Source organism: Falco biarmicus, chromosome 7 (assembly GCF_023638135.1).
Source record: "Falco biarmicus isolate bFalBia1 chromosome 7, bFalBia1.pri, whole genome shotgun sequence".
NCBI classification, from domain to species: domain Eukaryota; kingdom Metazoa; phylum Chordata; class Aves; order Falconiformes; family Falconidae; genus Falco; species Falco biarmicus.
The window spans coordinates 70,843,867-70,860,434 of record NC_079294.1 but is presented as its reverse complement, the minus strand read 5'-3'; positions in this window follow the sequence as shown (position 1 = coordinate 70,860,434).

Sequence of the window (16,568 nt, the reverse complement as noted above, 5' to 3'; positions counted from 1 at the left end):
AAGGTCGATTAGACCCAACCCTGGACCTGCCTGTTCTTTCTCTTTTCTTTTCACCAGGTCTCACAAGTGTTGACAATTCAAACAGATGAGAATTCAGGACAAAAAGCAAGAGCAAGGGCTTCAAACACCTTCACCCAACAGCCCTTCCCAGGCAGGCTGGCTGGCAGCGCAGCATTGCCTTTGCCACCACAGCTCGCCGCCCATTGCGACCTGCTCCAGAAACCATGGGTGAAGAGACCCAAAGCTTTTTAAATTCCCGTGCTTCTCCTTTGTGTAACCAGACAGCATGGTTTCACACTCGCTGTGCCTGCTCGCAGCATAGAAATCCTGTGTGGCAGAGCCATTTTAGGAATAAAACCTCCACCTGTGCCGTCTTACATCAGGCTGAAAGCAGAGGCAGGGCCAGGCTGTTTGCCCTGGAGCAAACCTCCTTGGCTCTCTGCACCGAGTACCAGAGAGCGGAGGACTCCCTGGGCATTGCTCCGGCTGGGCAGAGGGCTGGCACCATGCAGGAAGAGGCAGGAATAGATGGGGAACGGGCTGTGGGCTCCCCGCCCCCCTCCATAGCAAGCCTCTCTGATGGGATGCTCTGGAAGCAAAACTGCCAAACGTCCCAGGCATGTCCAGGTCCACACACCCCAAGCTATCAGGATGGGTGCTGTCCAGGGCCCCAGTGACAGCACCAAAGTTGAGAGTATTTTCCAAAAGCAGAAGTGGGGCGAGGAAGAAGAAACACAAGCTCCCCTCAAACAATCTTGCCCAGTGACAAGAGGGTCCGGCTCTGGCACCTTCAAAGGAGAACGAGCAGTGCCCTGAAAGGCTGGGCTGGATCCGTGCGGAACCAGGAGGTTCCTCCTGGCACAAGGCCCTCACAGATGGATGCTCCAGGCAGCAAACAGATACGTCTTTATCCTGCAGTGCAAGCGGAGCTGTTCTTGTCTGTCAAACACACACCTAATCATTTTTAAGATCTCTGCCTCAGAACTATCTTTTTGATAAAACTAATCACAGGCTTAAATTACAGATAAATACCAGATATTAAAAGAACAGTTTGAAAAGGAGGAAAGGGGTAGTTTAACGGTGCTCATTTTCTCTGCCTTTCTATAGCACACATCTTGGGCTATTTAACTGTAGAGCTTATGAAGCTTCATTCTGACAACTCTCCTTTCTTTCACGTGTGGCTCCCACAAATGCTTCCCCTGGTTTCTTTACCCGCTATGCTGCTGTTCGCCGTATTATTGCAGCAGCCACCGTATCTCCAGCTGAGACGAGGAAGCAGGCACACGAAGAGCTGTTTGAATGCACACAAAGGAATAAACCTGCTGCTTAAAAGGCTGGACCCAGAAGCATCTACGTGGGCAATGAGGGACACCTAGGAGCCCATGGTGGATCTGGGCTGTAAGAGCTCAACAGAGAAGAGCATCTGAAAAAAAATAAATCAATCAAAGCTGCGAGAGGCTCAGGAGCCGGGATGGGGACAGAGGTTTGTGCCAGTGTGGCTCTGCGGCCCACACCTCTGCAGGCCCCGGCGCTGCCAGGCGGGAGGGCAGAGCGGCTGCCGTCGGGCTGGCGGGACACATCCAGCCTTTGGTGCTTTTGAGCAGCACAGAACCCAGGCTCACGCTGGCTTCCTCTGCTCTGTGGGGAACAATGGCTTTGATCAACATAAGATTGCTGAGTTAATTGTAATGATATTCTAATAAAGCTGGGGAGATTAATTACGGCTCTTTATCAGAGCTGGCCCTCTGCCAAGGGTTTGCAAAATTGTTTTCCTCTGTTTCTTGTCATTTGAATTTAGGAGAAGAAAGGAGGAAGTTTGGGGGGCTTTTTTTTTTTTTTTTTCCTCCAGCAATCAGGAGTGTGGCCTTGTGCCCTGCTCACGCTCACGGCTCGGTGCGCTTACGGAGGGGAGCGGGGAGGGTGCAGCCAGAGAAAGCAAATGGAGGGTGACAGAGCAAACCAATTAGACATGATGCAGCACAATTATGCTCCTAGTCAATAAGCGGGTCGGTGCAGAGAAGCACAAAGGCAGATGCTGACGGTGTGCAGACCACAGACGTCGCTCCACAGAGGGTAAACCTGGGGTACATTACACCTTTCCAGGCTGGGGGAAGCAAGACACACGCAGTGCTCGCCACGAGGGCTCACAGCAGGCAGAAAAGCCCTGTGGCCTTTCTTCTTGCTTGTAAGACGCCGGCACAGAAAGACAAGTGTCTGGAGAGCAACTGGAGCCCTACGAAGTGGCCTTGGGGAACGTGAGACTCAGACCTTCCTATTTCACTTGAAAAATAGCTGTTTCTTCCAGGTTAGATTTAGCAGTGCCCAGGCAGGTGAGCGACAGACCTGCAGAGGGATGACCCAGGCTGGAAGGTGGCAGTTCAGTCAGGCATTGCCGCCTGCTCTCGCTCACGGAGAAGGGGCTCCCTCCGCAGCCGGCTGGCACGTGATGTGCTGGGGGAAGAGGCTGCAAGTCAGATCAGGGAGGGAAACGTGCTCCTCACACAAACCAGAGACAAAGCTGAGGATTATAATCAGACCACTTGCTTTTAAGCAGGCAGCAGAGCAGCACCAAAAAACTTCCTACCCACAGGCCAGGGCTTGCTGCTTTGAGGAAGAAAAACGCCACCATCTAACCCATGGCCGTCGGCTCTCCGAGGGGTACCCATGAGACACGCAGCTGCTCCACAGGCGTTTTCCTGAATGGCTCTAGGAAGATGACACACTGCTACACCTCATGAATCATGAAGATAAAGAGTGGGAGCCTAGATTAAAATTTCAAGTATTATTCCTGCCAAACGGGACCTAACCAGACTTTATTCATCTGAGAGCCGCTCAGGGGAGCAGCCCCGCAGGGCTCCTGCGGCAGCAGGACGGGCAGGCAGCGCAGTGCTTGCTGCTGGCTCCTTCTCCTGCCCAGCACCAGCCACAACGCTCACCTCCTGCTGCCAAAACACAGCCACGCTATCATCCACCAACCCTCCACGTGCCAGCGCATCGCTGAAACAGAGAGGGCTAGCAGAGCAAGCCTGGATGTATTCATCTGGGAAATCTGGCAAGAAAAAAAAGGTGGAAGATCTGGCAGGAGCAGGCAGGGAGCATCAACCTCCACGTGCACCACAGCCGCTCACAACCTCCCACTGCCCTTCCGAAGCAACACGGGTGCGCCGAGCACTTTGCGCCTGCTGAAGGACCAGAACACGACAGCAACCTCCTCTCTGCACGAAACCAGAGGACGCACAGCAAGGTCACAACAGGGTAACAGTAGGGTCTGCGTTTCCTACCCTTGCGCTGATAACAATCTAGACGATTCTTTAGGGTTTTCAGTGACCCATAAAACTATCTCGCATCCAAAATGTTTGCTCCAACTGAGAGGAAAAAATGCTGATCTAAATCCTTTTCTCCCGGAACATGACAGAAACAATTATTCATTTAGGCTTTTGTCAAGACTATTGAGTTTGGCAAAATGTTGCTCCAGGGGTAAAACAACTGGAAAAAAAGTTTCAAAAACATTTAAAAGCCATACATATATATATTTTTTTTTAGATAAGGGAACTCCAGTTCTCCCATTTCAGAACAAATCCTTAACGCTAAATCCGAGTTGATCTTAAATACAAAGAAACAAACTAAACATTAAGAGAACAGTTACCAAGAGTATCAACACCAGAAAGCAAAGTGTTGCAGAACTGTATTCAGAACCTTCCACCCCAAGAAAATTTACCCTTTTATACAGATTCCGGGTGACCAAAGTATTTCAGCAGCCTAAGAAGATATTCCTTGAGAAGAAATTCTCATTTCCAGCTGCTTCAAGACCTTATTCCTGCCTGTGATGGGTGCGGTAGCGGCCCCTCTCCGAGGGCTGAGCACCGGCAGCAGGGGGGTGGCACAGCTGGGGCTGTGCCCAGTGGCACTCAGCGCCCCGTGTGCGCTACCTGAGATTCCCCAGAAATAAAATCATCAGCCTCAGCTCTCGTGTTCATTTCACAGGCGGCTGCTCTGCTGACAGGTTTCACACGCTGCTACTGTGTCTTGTCAGCTTTATACTCTCAGGCCAATGCCGGCTCACCAGCTCCGATGTATATACATAAAAATAAACGGCTCAGAAACCCCAATAAAGTGACAGATAACATAATGGGACCTGGCTTCAGAAAATAAGCTTGTTTATAGAACCTCCTTGCCTCCAAATTTGATTTATGTTGTGCAGGCTGTGTCTCAGCAAGGGTTTGGGGAGGAGGGCTTGCTCCTGCTCGCTTCCCGCAGGTGGCTGCTTTTAGGACTCCTGCCTTAGACCGGCAGCATCAGCGTCAGGAGCAGAAAGCAGAGCTGCTCGGAGCGTTTGGTTGATGTGATCTTCCTCTGGCTCTCACTGGCACTCAGTGTTTTTGCTAACAGCCACCACAGCCAGGTCCACTACCTACCCCACCTGCCTGCCCCAGGGAAGCCCTCCTCATCCTCTCTAACCCTCCTCCCTTCCTTGGGCTCTTGGCTTGCCCACGCTGTCTGCAAGCCAGAGGTAACTGCAAAGGGCTCAGGGCTTCAGCAGCCAACAGAGCGTATGAAGTAAAACCAGACAGTGCCTAAAGGAGACCACGTGAGCTTCAAACAGGAGAGCTCCTGATGGCACAAGCTGGTTCTCCTGGTAGCCCCTTTGCTCTGGGCTGCAGATGGTCCTTATTCAATCTCTTGCTAGAAGAGCTTCCTTGCAAACAGGGATAATCCTTCATTTGATGTTTGCTCCCTTGGATATCACTGTTCACAGCAAGCACTGCAATTTGTGTTTATTCTTGCCAAGTCATGTTTATTCTTGAGCCGCTTTGATTGTTACAGTGAAGGCTGGGATGGCTCTTTTCAGTCAAAGTGCCTGTTTCCAGGGGGCTAATAATGAGAGAGTGCCAATCTGGAGACACAAGGGGAAAAAAAGCCACAGCCCCTCCTTTCACAGAAAAAAAAAAAAAAAAATCAACCTCCACCAGACCACACGCTTCTTACTTCTCAGTCTTTGATATGCGGCTGGAAGATCTTCAGCTCCATCCTCAAGCAGCCGTGCCAGCAGCATGCTGGCCCCTATGCCTCCTGCAGGGGAGCACCCAGGCTCTCTGGAAAAGCCTCACAGCTCAGTATATCAATGCCAAGAGATGCGGGGGTCTGCACAGCCCCATGCCATTGCACAGCATAGATGCCTGGTGCAGGACGAGCCTAGCAGAGCCTGCGTGGTGGAGCTGGCTGCTGGGACTGACGCGCCAGAGCTCCTGCCTCTGTGAAACTCTGCAGAGCAACCCACGGGTCCAGAAAGTTCAAGTCACAGTAATATGCTGCAGTTTCCTACACCGTGACTGATGCACCCAGCAATCCTGTCCTGAGCCCAGGCTCCCACATGCAGAGCAAATCCCTGGCAAACTGCTGCTAAGCATCAACCACACCGTGGGAGCAAGAATCACTCCTGCAAGATGCAGGATCACGTGCCCAGACCCACCATGGAGGAGCAGGGGGACTTCGGGCTCGGATGGCTACCACGTGGCTCCCCATCCCTTGTTCTAATCTCCAGGCCTTAGTCCCATTCAGATTTTAATCAAACCTTACATTATGCTGCCGTTTGTCTAGGGCTTAGTAGTGAGGAGGGCTGTGGGGGAGGTTTCCCCTCAAATTAAATAATTAAAATGTTTTTCTCAGGCTAAGTAATTTTAATTCCCCCCCCCAGCAGACCAGTGGCAATAAATATTTAATACATTCCTTGCTTCACTGCATCCAGCATGTTGCCATTTTAGAAATCATTTTATTGTGTGTATTTTTCTTCTTTTAATTACAGTCACCAGTATCAAACTGCTCCAATAAATAATCAAAGGCAGGGGAGAGATGGGGCAGCTGTGATGCTTTAGGAGCGGAGCACCGTGCTACCACACGGGGAGGTATGCATCCCATGCTGGCAGCTCTGCCTGGGGCTGACAGCTGACCCCTACCTTAACGCTGGGGTTACCGAAATAACACCTCGGGAAGGGATGCACTGCTTGCCAGCTCCAGTGCAAAGGTCCATCCTGCCAACACCCTCTCTGGCAGGGGCCAGCAACAAATGCCAGGGGATGGGTGTAAAAGCTGGCCAAGCGTGCACCGGTACCCCCCCAGGACGCTCCTCCAGCTGCCGACAATCTGCGGCTGAAGGACTTCCCGAGTCAGGCATCCTAGCTCTCCTTTAAAAGCTCTCACTGGATTTTTTTTTCTTCTTCTTCTTCCAGGAATTTCTCTAATTACAAGGATAGCCCGAGCGCTTCCTAACTGTTCTGCGTCCAAGCCAGCCACTGATTTCCAGTGCCAGCGGGTAAAGATGCCCTCTGTGCCAGCAGCTGGTGGTGCTGGGCGCAGCAAGGGGGAACCGTGTGGGAGCAGGTGTCAGGAACTGCTCCCTCACGCTGTGGGAAGCTGGAAATCCGGGAGCCCCAGCCCTTCACCGGGAGGCCAGACCTGCTGCTCCCACAGCCCTCCCTGCAGCTACCAGGCTCCCGGCCCCATGGCCCTGGCAGGGAGAGGGTTACTGCCACCGCAGCCAGCCTGGTGAGTGGTACTAGCAAAAATGAATAGAAATACTACATGAAGCTAATAAGATCTGAGGGGAGCTCCTCAGATAAGTTGATTTCCAAATTGGACTGACTTTAACCTCACATAAATAAAAATGAACACTTATGAAATACGGTGGAAAAATCCATAAGGGCAGACGAAGGCATTGATGCGATTTTATCTCCCTCTGGCACTTGCGGTGCAGGCTGGGGCTCCACGTTCTGCTCAGGATCCCCGCGACCCTGCCCATGCTCCAGCTGAGCCCAGGCAGGTGGTGCCTGGGGCTGGACTTGGTTTGCAACAGCAAATGCTGCCCTGGGGTGTCCCTCAGCCACCAGCAAGGTTCAGGGCTGGGGAAGCTCCCCTGGCCGGCTGCCCGCACCCTCGCCCCAGGCACAACCGAGCAGGCATCAAGCAAGAAGGGGTGGGGGCTCAACCCGCCTCCACAACAGCACCGAGCTGTACAAACCCAGTGCAAAGCCAGCCTCCAACCCTGGGTGCCAGAGAAGGTCCCTCTCTGGTATCCAGATACTTCTTTTCCCTAAACCTGGAGGAACCTAACATCCCCACCCCGCCTGCCAAATTCGTCTTGAATTCACTGCTGCTTCCATAAAGCATGGCAGCAGGGCACAGCACCACGCAGAGAGCCAGCAGGATCTCACAAGCTTATCTTTCTTTAGACAGCCACTGCTGAAAAAGGCCCTGCCCCAAAGGTCTTCAGCCTAAGCAGAAAGTGAGAAGAACCAGAAGGAGAAAACAGGGTTGCTGCCTGGCAGCCGGGTGGTTCCCACATGTGCACCCCAGCCACCGTCACCGGTTTGGGACAGAGACTGGCAAAAGAGGGGTGAAGGGCTGGGAGATGCTTCTTTTGCAGGGTGCATCTAGGAGCTTCTGGTCACGCAGGAGGCACTGGGGCAGAAAGCAGAGCCGGGAGGCACAGCGAGTGCCGGCAGAGGCTGCCACCAAGGGCTGACTGACAGCGAGAAACCGCCGGTGGAGAGGGACTACGAGGTTAACAGGAAAGAGAGCTGTGAAAGGCCTGGAGAGCAGAGACAGGTAACTGCTGTTTGCCAGCAGGAACCAGCAAAAGCAAGTAAAGCATGGGTGACACGAGCAAAATGACAGGCGAGGAAAATGATCCTTGCAGCAGAGCTCTGAACAGGCAGGAGTGGGAGAAGATTGCATTTGTCAAGGCCAGAGAAAAGGATGTTGAAGGAATTGAGCCATGAGATGATGACACTCCGGATGAGAGCTTTAGCTGTACCTCGGCAGCCTGACATGAAGGAACAAGGCAGGGCGAGCGCAGCCAGCGCACCCACAGGCAGTGCCGAGCTGGCCCGTGGGTTGGGGTAATCTTCAGCTACCCACGCGGAGCTCGCTCACCGACACAGAGATACGGCTCCAGGCAGCGCAAGCGGTGATGGCAACTGAGGACGGGCTCTGGGCAGCCATTCCTGAAGCCAACAGTCTACTGGCATGATGAAGGTGATCTTCAGACAGACAAGACAAACAAAGAGGTAGACAAAAAACTAGGAAAGATGAATTGGGTTGCCAAGGGAGGACAGATCTTCAAGAGATCTGTGGGACAAGGGATCAGGAGAAGGGAAATGTTCTGCTGAGGTGGAGCTGTTGCCAGGGAGAGCTTATCAGCATCAGGGAAAGCAGGGCACAGGGCCAGCCCTGTGCTGGAACCAGAGCAGAAGCGGGTAGCAGTCATTGACAGCATGTTCCAAAAGCTATGAGAACGGGGTGGGGGGGGAAGGGGCAAGGGAGAGCTGGTGGGGCCTAAAGTAGAAGGGAAGAAAAGCAGACCTGTCTGGGAAGGGAAGATCAAAGGGGAAAGGGGAAGGGAATCCCAGTGCAAGGGAAAAGTCACCGCACCCCCCGGGAGCTCAGCCCAGCCCCCGCAGCCAGCCTGGTGGGAGGCACCAGGAGGCAAAGCCCTAACTGAACCAGCCGGCTCAGAGATCCCGTAACAGTAGCAGCTGCCCTATAAAAAGGGCTCTGGCCTTCAAAATAACGTGAGCAATAACAAACCAGAGCAGCCTTAAATACCCATTTCTTCCACATAACAATGCTGTCTATAACTGGCTTTACAAGCAAATATTTACATGGCAGAGAATCTACAAAAGATAAATGAAACAGCTTCTGGGCTGCTTGGGACAGAGACCACGAGCTTGGAGATGAGCTCCCCTTGCCTAAAGCAAGCAAGGTCCCTGGAAAAAGAGGGATGGGTCCAGGGACCTGGGCAACCCCCCATGCCCCTCTGAAAGCATGGGCAATTGTCTGATGCTCGTGAGATCTTTGCTGCCAGGTGCCAGCCCAGAGCTGGTTGTGTGCAGCACCTGGCATTTGCAGTGGGCTTTGCTGCAGAGTCCGTGAACTCGCAGCTCTGCTTCTGCCAGGAGATAACCTGGGGAGGATGGAGAAGCCAGGGTCCAGAAGACAGAGGTCTGTGCTCACCCGTCAAAGCCGCTCTGCCTGTACCAGCAGGTTTCAGCTCAAGAAGAGGGCAAACATCTCAGCCTCTCACTGCAGTGTGCTGTAGCGGTTACGAGCCTCCCTGCCATCCTATCCCCTCCCTGGCACCACTTGAACACATTATGAGATACACATTTTCACCAGACACCACCAGCCCTGAAGAACTGGTCCCATAAACATGAGCACGTCCCCGGGGAAGCCTGCCAGCCCCCTTCCCAGCCACCCCCGGCAGCTGGGGAAGCACCGGGCACACAGCAGTTGCAGTGTTTCTGAAATAATGTCATGCACAATTTTGGATCCATAAAAAAAGGCAGAGCTTTTTGACCCAATTCAGGAGTGAAAAAAAAAAAAACCCCAAAAAAACCCCAACCAACAAACCCAGACCTGTGTGCTAAATCCTCCAAGGTTTTTGTGGCACTGAAATTCAGGCTCAGAGCAACTTTCTAGGAGAGAGGAATTCCCGCTGTGTCCTCCTCTGCACTCACCGCTCATTATCCTCAGCACGGAAATTTTTCCTACCGTTTTCAGGAGGTGCTTTGAGCTCTTTTCAGCTCAAAACACTCTGTGTGGTGAATCCAAATTGGACTCGGTAGGCAGGGGTAACAGGAGGCTGCAAGCAGGAACAAAAACCTGCCTAACACACGTACAACAAAGACACCTCCAGGCTCGAAGGGCTTACCACCACGTCCAGACCTTGCAAACTTCTCCTGAGCTTTACTGGTCAGGTTCTACTGAATTTGGCAGTGCAAGGAATGAAGCCCACACGTGAGCCTGTGCAGGATCAGGGCCTCAGTGTACGAAGGGCACGCACAGGTGGGCAGCTCGGGAGCGCTGCGGGAGACGGCGCGTACCCGCTCACCTCCCCGCTGCCATGCTGTGTCGGAGCGTATCAAACAAGAACTCGCAAGCGGGTTCTTCTCCGCCAGCACTGTCATGGCTATCGCAGAAACAAAGGACGGGTACAAGGGAAGAAGCCTCCCTCTGCCCGGGGGAAATCAGATTGCTGCTTTCATGTCTGGGCTGCTCGCTACCCACGTGCTGGGAGCCGGGATGGGTGGCTGCACCCACGGCACAGCTCAGGGCTCCGACCAGTCCCCAGTCCTCGCGTAGGGCCTGAGGCGCAGGAGAAGGACTCGCAGGGGCTTCTCAGGCAGGGGCTGACACACAGATGTCCAGGGCAGACTAGGACAAAGGCAAGGGAAATTGTTCATAAACACAATGGATTTACCTTTCCCCTCTCCCCCCTAAAATGCAGGTTTTGTATCAACCCAGAGACGCACAGGTCAAATTTGGAGATGAGCTTCAGAAAAATAAGTGAAAATGAAAATTTCAGACCTGATTTCCACCCCCACCCCCCCCCCCCGACATGTCTGAAACAGAGGAAGCACGGCATGCACAAACGAGAAGCAAAATGAAATGACCCCAAACAAATGAAATAGATTATCATGGTTTCTTTCTTCCTCGGGGTGTGTATGAGGGGAAGGGACCGCTGTCAGTCTCACAGAGACTTTTTTTAACTTTTCTACTTCAGACACCACGTTGAAAAACTGAATCATTCAGAGAGCTCTAATTGCAACTCTGAGGTACCCTTCCCATCCTTCACACAGTACCATCTGGGGCAGGAACCGTTGTTTTCCTATGGCTTTCCCCAAGGGATACAGGCTCTGCCCGCACCCAGAGATCATCAGGTACCTATTCCCAACAGCACGACACCTTGCAGGGGGGCAGGGAGAGGGTTTTTACAGACAAGAAAGAGCACACAAGTCCACACACATGGATATAAACTTCACGGGATGGAAGAAAGAGCAAGAAATAATGAATCCCCTTGCACTCACTAAGTCCAAACAAATAGACTGAAGTGGAGCTTGATTTGCATTGGTTTGATTGAAGATGTAATTTGCTGCTGAATAAATGTGGTTGCATCCAAATCAAACCTTTAGTCCCTCAGACATTGTAACTCTTTCCTTTCTTCCCTCAGGGTTTGCCAACCTTTAAGGCTGACCAAAGATGATGTATTGCACGAAGGAATGGTCTTAAATAAGAGAAGGGCGAATTTAGCACAGATATAAGGAAAGATTTCCCATAAGGACGAAAAAAATATTTAAAAAAACTCCAAGAAAAGGTGTCATGCCTAGGAATGATCACAGCCAGCCCAGCCCCACGTCCCACACAGCATCCCCTCAGGATTATGGCATCCATCACACACGGAGTTGTGCCCTACGTGCCATGGGGCTGGGGCTCTGTTTTCTCAGCAGCATCCTGCTCAGAGCAGTTGGTACCTACCATAGCTCCCCTCAGTCCATCCCACAGCTCCCCATCAATGCAGGCAGCTCTCCCAGTACTACCATTTCACCGTGGCTGCCCCATAGCATGACACATGATACCATATCCTCAGGACGGGTGGGAGACATGCAGGTCTTGGTAAGTGTGCATCACGAGGAGGGTCTCTGATAGAAACCTGGACCCAAATTTAATGCTGCTAAAATTGGGAAGCATTTTCCAGAGTTTTTCAGTAACTTAGGGCCTTGGCCCTGCTGCCTCTCCTCCAGTAAAGCCTGGTGAGATTCAGACCTTTCCTCCTTTGCTCATATCTCACCGGGTCATCACAAACACCCCCCAGATGGAACTGGCACTGAAACGCCTTCCTCAGGCTACCGCTGATGGGGTGAACCTGCTCCCCGTCAAAAGAGACCAGCTACACGCTGAGCTCCCTCACTTGTTCTCTTTTTCTTTCCTTAAAGCACCATATTTATGAGATCCCTCCAAGGTCTCTATCGATCGCTCAGGCAGCCTTGGCCACACAGCAGCTATCAGAGCAGCGAGGATCCCGTCAGCCTCTCGGGCAGGGAACAAAGGGGAACCAGAACCCAAGCAAGTACAGATTTACTGGGCAGCAAAGGAGGACGCAGCCCCCAACGTTACCAGCCCCATCCCAAGGCACAGCACAGTCATTACCCTCTGCCTGCCCCCCCATCCGCATCACAGCAGCATCCAGCTGTCAGGCAGCATAGCACTGAGCACAGAAGACACAAGCCAGTGCAAGAACAAGGAGAATAACTGCCACAGAGATGAGAAATTGTGCATCATAGCCAGGGAGGAAGTTACTCGCACGTTACTGAGCAGCTCTGCGCTGCCCTTTGTCTGAAGCCCTGGGGACTTGCAGCCACACACATACACACACGCAGCAGAGACATGCATCTCCTGGGCATGGATTCTGCCTCTGCACAAGCTTCAATGCTCCAGCTGCAGCTTCCCAGCCCAGAGCATCTCTGGGAAGAGCAAGGATGCTCACAGCCTCAATTTATGTGAGGGAAATCCATCACAAGGCATGAAAGCCTTTCATTCAGGACAATTTGTCGCAGGAGTTATAAACTGAGGTGCCGGGAAGCCAATTGTCAGGCCAGGAGCACTGCAGATTGGCAAGGCGGAGAGGGCTGCCCCGGCAAGAGGGATGAGAGCTACCTAATAAACATTTATTGAGTAGATAAGGTTGTAAAATAGCACGTCCGCTCCCAAGCTGGGCATGGGGGAGAGAAGGGGGCAGGGGTAGGCAGCCTCGTCCCTGGGCGCTGTTTGTAACCCAGAGCCATCACTCAGAAGCAAGGACCATGGTGCAGGCAATGCCAAGGCCAGAGGAAGGGAGAGAGGCAGAGATTGATTATCCCATAAATCAATTGCTGGGCACTGATTACAAAATAAACCACCAGGGCAAAGGTCAAGTGCCTTATTATATCACCCAGCCCACAAGATTTATTTACCACGTGGGCCATCAGTCCCTCTTGCCATCTATTACAGGAGCTGCAGCTCTCTCTCCCTTCCCACCTTCAGGCACGGCTTCTGCCTACAGACACAAGCAGGCACAGCCTGCAGGCAGCAGCACAACGCTTAGCGAAAAGATGCGGCAGCCAGGACCGGGCAGGTCCAGGCATCGACCCTGTAGGACCTAAACAGCCACATCAACAACACTGGGAAAGGTGACAGCCAGGCAGATCAATCCTGCTGCAGACGCCGGTGGTGGCTGAGGGTGGTCACCAAGTCCTCCATCACCATCAGGCTGCCTGAAAGCAAATCAGTTCTCCACGGTGGAAGGCACCAGAGGAACATGGTCTCCCCTGGAAAGAGCCAGCAGGCCTGGCTGGGGCGCACCATGAGACACCCCCACGGCGGCTGGTCCCCGGGTGCACCCACCATTTCTTCCTGGGTTCCAGGAAAGAGGATCAGCAGCTTCCCAGCAGGGGGGCAAGGCCTCGCTCCGAATCGGATCCGTACCCAGCCAAGCTGCCCGTGCCCGCTTCTCCCATCTGAGCTCTGTACCCATACACGGAAAGCTGCAGAGACTGTCTCATAGCACCCAACTGGAATTCAGCCTACAAAACTTTATCTTTTTTTCCCCCCCTTCCCTTTCTAACTTTAGATTTTAAACACAGGCAGCAATAAGAGGAATTCCTGAGAGCATTGTTCATCTGTTTCCCATAAGCTGCTTGTCACTGACCATGAAAAGATTTTTCAGCCTGGCTCCCAAAATATAAAAACCCTAAAATGGACATTTTTTTTGACTCCTCTACATCAACCGAAGGAGAATAACGTCAGAGCCGTATGGTGCGTGCGCGCGTGCTCGGCGGGTGGCACAGAAATACCACGGGGAGGAGGAGAGGTGCCAGCCCGTGTGCCGTGGGCAGGCTGCTCCTGCCTGCCTCCAGCCGCGCAGCCCACGCCGGGGGGCGCAGGCACAAGCCTGGGCGCTGCTGGGTGGGCTGCAGGGGCGGCGGGAGCACAAAGAGCCTGGCCTGGGGCTGTTTCCACCTATGGATGTCCCCACTGACCGTGAGGCTGCTACCCCTGCCCAGCAGCACTCTGCCAAAACGGTTGGTGCTTGCCTGGGGGGTTATTTTTCTTTCCAGAAGCGCTGAATGTTTTGACTCCTATTTTAGCCCATCTGCCAGCAGAGAGGGGAGGCTCCAGCCCACGTTCTCACGAGCCACGCAGGATGCCACCAAGCAGAGGGGCACCACCACCATGGGGACAGCTGAGGTGAACTTCAACAGGCTCCGATCCTGATGTACATCGGTGCTGTCACTAGAAAAACCTCAGTGATTGACCCTGGGTGGGGACACAGTCCCCACAGACACCTCTTGCCCTGGGGTAGGATTCAGCCACCTTCTGAAGCATAGCTTGATGGCCTCAGCCATCCCTGCTCTACTCCTACTGATGCCGCCCTCCCAGTAAGCTCAACCACCACTCACCATCAGCCACCTCCAGCTGGAAAACACAAGGCAGCCTCATCACCAAGAAATAAAGCCCCCACCCCAGTTTCTCTGAATTGTAACAAAACCATCCCCAGTCCTCCAGGACAACTCTATGGGCCAGCAGTCAGACAGGCACAAGGACTGGTGGTTGCTCCCTTGGTCCCTGTGTCCCCAAGGGCAGCAGCCAAACTCCGCAGGGGAAGCCCTAGCGGTGCAGAGATGGGCATCCCTGCCAGCAGCCGCGTTGCTCTCAGGCTTCCCACTGCATGGGCGGGCTCCTCAGAGCCCAGTGCTCATCTCCAGAGATTGTCAACCACAATCACCACCTCTGCCTCGGTGGGGAAGGGTGTGTGATAGGAAGCCAGTCCCCCCTGCACTCTCCCAAGGAACCCGACGGCAGCAATACGTTATTCCCAGCATTGATTGCCTCATTCCTATAGGCTTTTGCAAAACCCTTGGAGCCAACAATATATTGCTTTTAGGGCTCCGTATGTCTGCTCCTCTCCCATAGGGGTTTTGACCTGCACGGACATCCATCACTCCTATCGTTTGGCCTAGCTCCATGTTTCCGATGGCGGTAATGAACTGAGGTCGGCACGAGACAGTTACATTCCCCAGCCCTCCCTTTGCTCCTCCTGGCAGATTTAGAAGTTCACATTTAACCTGAAAGAAAGAAGATGGAGAGGAGCCTCACCAGCTGCAGTTCCTGTAAATGTCAGGATAGGAATGAGATCTTAGCAAGCCTTAATACACTATGCAAATCCTCAGAGCATGACCGTGTGCTGCCAGGGCTTTTTATTCCCCTCCGTGGTAATCGGAGAGACAAGGATTAAGAAGGGGAGGTGCCACATAGCTAGCTGGTCCCTCTGCTTTACTAGCCACTGTTTACAGACAATACCTGGACGTGCAGGCCTAAGGCTCTGTAAAGATCGATAGGCAGAGGCAAGCGTTCTCCTAAAAGGTGCTAGCCAGAGACTTTTGCCTGCACCTCCCTGCTTTGGAGTATCTCTCGTGTATGTCCAAGGGGATGAGGCACCACCTGCGTGCTTCTGGCTGCATCAGCACACAGCCACAGATTTGGCAAGTGCATGGCTGAAACGGAATCTGTGCTCCACAGAGGCAGGATGAGGAGGAGGCACCGCATGGCGTCCGGGCGTGCAGCTCTGCATTCCTCTTTCTACAACTACATGTTTACATCCCCCCCCCCCCCCCTTTTTTTTTTCTTTAGTATTTTTATGCATCAGGAAAGCTCCACCACTTTCCTCTCCTGTAATGATGTTGACCTGATTAAAATTTTTATTGGATTTTACAAAATAATTTCATACTTGTCGTTCCCTGGAGCCCTGCAAGGTGGAGGGAAGGCGGGGGAGAGAGAAAGAGAAGAGAGTATATTAAGAATGAGGTGGAGAAGGAAAATATTTTATTTTACTCTGAAATGATTTTTCCTGAATGAATAATAGATTAACAATCTTACTTGCCTTTTTTTATTATTATTTTTAAATAGTGCTCTTACAAGCGCCCCTGTAACATGCAGGCATAAAAAAGTCACCACTTGAGCATTCTGGACCTATTTCAGGAAGATTTACTTTCCCGCTGCAGCTCCCCAACCCTTTTCACCACCTCTCAAGCGTTAAACAAGCCATGGCTAATGGGCTGCCGAAGCCTCGGAGAGGGGCAGGGGCACAAAGGAGACAGACCCCGACCCTCCTGGCTACCCAGAGCCCTTTCATCATCAGCCCAAAGCATCCCCTGCAGCCCGGCTCCTGTTTTACCTCGACACTTTAACATAAAACCAGACTGGGCAGAGGCACCACGTTGTCCCTCTCCTCTGGGGACTGTAACCTGGGCTTGGCCTCAGGGACTACGAAAAGCTTCGCATTAACAAAGGCACAAAGAGAGGCCACCGGCAGCGGTTGTGCGGGTCCACGCACCAAGCTCTTGGCTCCTACCTCCCTGTCCCTGGCCTCGGCCAGTGACAGCTCCATCAGCCTGACAGGCCCCAGGGGAGCTCATCGAGCAGGGCACACCTCTGGGAAGCTTGAGGCAAATGAAACAAGTGACAAAGGATTTGAAAGTTACGGATGTCTTGTTATTTTAGCATTTTTGTACTGTTTTTCCTCCTTGCCAAGGCAACGTCTCAACACTAATGTTTTAGGCATGGAAATCCAACTGTGGGTTTACTCCAGTCCCTAAAAAAAAAAAAAAAAAAAAATCAGGTCTTTGCTAGCTTGAGGAATGTCAGGGGGATGATTTAGTTACCCAATTCCATTTTCATATATTTAAATTAGATTGCAA